This window comes from Schistocerca serialis, chromosome 1 (genome assembly GCF_023864345.2).
Source record: "Schistocerca serialis cubense isolate TAMUIC-IGC-003099 chromosome 1, iqSchSeri2.2, whole genome shotgun sequence".
Taxonomy (NCBI): Eukaryota; Metazoa; Arthropoda; class Insecta; order Orthoptera; family Acrididae; genus Schistocerca; species Schistocerca serialis.
The window spans coordinates 1,181,073,249-1,181,076,530 of record NC_064638.1 but is presented as its reverse complement, the minus strand read 5'-3'; the positions used below and the strand labels follow the sequence as shown (position 1 = coordinate 1,181,076,530).

Sequence of the window (3,282 nt, the reverse complement as noted above, 5' to 3'; positions counted from 1 at the left end):
CATTTGCCAAATTGTTGAGGACATCGAAGGTCTCGGCACGTCGCAGTAATGTGTATGTATCTCTAGTTGGTAGCTGATTCCTAAACTCGATTGCCACATCGTCATATAACATGCAGTCATAGACGACATGTTCGGGTGTTCCATCCGGAGCACCACAGTCGCACGCAGGTGTCGCCCGTTTTCCAAATCGACATAAATATGTCGGATATGGCCCGTGACCTGTAGGAAAGTGCAGCAGACCTCTACTTGGCTCAAAATGGCTCACTTGAAGCCTTTCTCTGATGTTCGGTAGTAGCTGGAATACCCTTCTTCCTGTTTCCTCAGTTTCCAATTGCTGTTGCCATAGCTCTTCGCCCCTTCTCTTTATTGCGTATCTATCCCCAACTTGTACCCTCATGATTTCCCTGATCTTATCTATCTTTCCTTTGGAGACCCAGTACCACGCTCCCTGTTCTCTAATTTTTATGTCTAAGGGACATAACCCTATTATTGTCAGTAAGGCCCCCACCAGGTGTTGTTCGATATGCCCCGACTGAACGCAACAGCATATTTCGCTGCACCCTTCTCACGGTCACTGCGGGCACCACCCTCGTGAGCCTGTGTGCCCGAGCCCCGCTCGCATATCCTACTAAGGATGTTAGGATGCTGTTATGATAAAGTTTGATCAATTTGGGAGGTAGGTGGAATCTTTTATGGCCTATACTGATAAGGTTATTTAAAACTTCTAATGCTCGTTGCGTAATGTTTTCTATATGAGTGTTATAATTCCATTTTTCATCTATGGTGACTCCTAGGTATCTAGCATCTCGGCGCCGAAGAACTGGAATTCCTTTAATTCTGACGGTTGGATTCCTGACGAGACTGCCCTTCATTAATAGATATGTAGATTTGTGTGGTGCAACTTTCATTTTGGCTTCTTGGCACCATTTCTGAAGCACTATCATAGCTTGTTCTATCTTGGGCTCAAGTTCCTCTCGGCTGCGGCCGCCTACAAGCAGGAGGAGGTCGTCAGCATAAGCTATCACGTCTAGCACATCCTCACTTAGTTGTAATTTCTCTAGGAGGGGTTCTATGTTTATATCCCAAAAGAGTGGCCCCAGAACTGATCCCTGGGGACACGCCTTCGTGATGGTTTTACTTGTTCTTCCGCTAGACGACGATAGCCATAACTCCCTGTCCATACAATAGCTCCTTAGACAGCCATAGAGGGGCCCTGGGCACTCCTTCTCACGCAAGCGGGAGAAGAGCGAGGGCCACCACAGGTTGTCGAAGGCGCCACTGATGTCCACCATGATGCCCACCACATACTTGTGCGGGGTTGAGCTGCAGACCTCAGCTGCCAGGGCAATTGCGGCAGACGCCGATCGCCCCGGCCTAAAGCCGAACTGCCTGTCGCTCATCCCGCCAGTGCGCTAGCTTGTCTTGTAAGACCAGCCGATGGCGGCACTCTGTCTGCTAGCGTCGACAGTGGTGACTCGCGGGTCCGATGTGTACTGACCGACCGCGGCCGATTTGAAACCTACAACCTAGCCAGTGTGGTGCCCTGCGATGACACCACAAATAACCACATAATAAATTCGCTGCTACGCACGTTATTGCCGTGTAGAGGAGCTATCACGCCCGTTTGATCAGGCAAGCCACAGAAATTCACAATCATGATAATAGTTTTAACAAGAAGAAGAAAACTTCCTGACAGATTAAAACTGTGTGCCCGACCGAGACTCGAACTCGGGACCTTTGCCTTTCGCGGCAAGCGCTCTACCAACTGAGCTACCGTAAAGTTTGGAAGGTAGGAGACGAGGTACTGGCAGAAGTAAAGCTGTGAGTAGCGAGCGTCAGGGGTGATTCGGTAGCTCAGTTGGTAGAGCACTTGCCCGCGAAAGGCAAAGGTTCCGAGTTCGAGTCTCGGTCGGGCACACAGTTTTAATCTGCCAGGAAGTTTCATATCAGCGCACACTCCGCTGCAGAGTGAAAATCTCATTCTGGAAACATCCCCTAGGCTGTGGCTAAGCCATGTCTCTGCAATATCCTTTCTTTCAGGAGTGCTAGTTCTGCAAGTTTCGCAGGAGAGCTTCTGTAAAGTTGGAAGGTAGGAGACGAGGTACTGGCAGAAGTAAAACTGTGAGTACTGGGCGTGAGTCGTGCTTCGGTAGCTCAGTTGGTAGAGCACTTGCCCGCGAAAGGAAAAGATCCCGAGTTCGAGTCTCGGTCGGGCACACAATTTTAATCTGTCAGGAAGTTTTCTTCTTCTTGTTAAAACTATTATCATGATTGTGAATTTCTGTGGCTTGCCTGATCAAACGGGCGTGATAGCTCCTCTACACGGCAATAACGTGCGTAGCAGCGAATTTATTATGTGGTTATTTGCAAGGTTCGCAGGAGAGCTTCTGTAAAGTTTGGAAGGTAGGAGACGAGGTACTGGCAGAAGTACAGCTGTGAGTACCGGGCGTGAGTCGTGCTTCGGTAGCTCAGTTGGTAGAGCATTTGCCCGCGAAAGGCAAAGGTCCCGAGTTCGAGTCTCGGTCGGGCACACAGTTTTAATCTGCCAGGAAGTTTGATATCAGCGCACACTCCGCTGCAGAGTGAAAATCTCATTCTGGGAAGAAGAACAAAGCCTCAAGGTAAACGAATATTGGATTCCCGAGCTGCAGCGAATAAGCTTCGCAGGTAGCAAGGGGAGTTTCATAGCAGTAACGACCAGGGAAAAGCCCTCAGACATTGGTTTGACAGGTACGAATAATCTCTTGCAGCGAGCTTGACACCATTTCACCACAATGAATGTTTGACACTAGTTCTGGCGAAACGAAAAAAGTCAAACGTCGGTCGAAGAACCCAAGACGAAGGCGTAATTTATATCTCAAGATATAGCCCTGAAATCCTCAACAGCTTTACCAGAGTTTGAAAATATTCCTACAGTTGTAAGGTTCTTTTGTTTAGAACACGACCGGTTTCAGGATCTTGCACGCCCATCTTCAGGTGTTATTAGTTCGTGCTAGATTAGTTCACCGCTGCCAACATGAGTAACGTAGAAGTAAATGTCCTCGGAGTAGTCAAGCAACTTAAATCACTTAATAAAAGCAAGTCTTCTGGCCCAGACTGTATACCAATTAAGTTCCTTTCTGAGTATGCTGATGCATTAGCTCCATACTTGACAATCATATACAGCCGTTCGCTTGACGAAAGATCCGTACCCAAAGACTGGAAAGTTGCACAGGTCACACCAATATTCAAGAAAGGTAGTAGGAGTAATCCACTAAATTACAAGCCCATATCGCTAACGTC

The 3,282-nt window shown here is 48.0% G+C and overlaps 1 non-coding gene across 1 annotated transcript; it reads left to right on the top strand.

The window, feature by feature from the left end:
• Positions 1-2,456: 2,456 nt before the first annotated feature.
• Trnas-cga (transfer RNA serine (anticodon CGA)) lies at positions 2,457-2,531 on the top strand. Its single transcript has one exon. It is a non-coding gene; the product is annotated as a tRNA-Ser (tRNA).
• Positions 2,532-3,282: the final 751 nt, after the last annotated feature.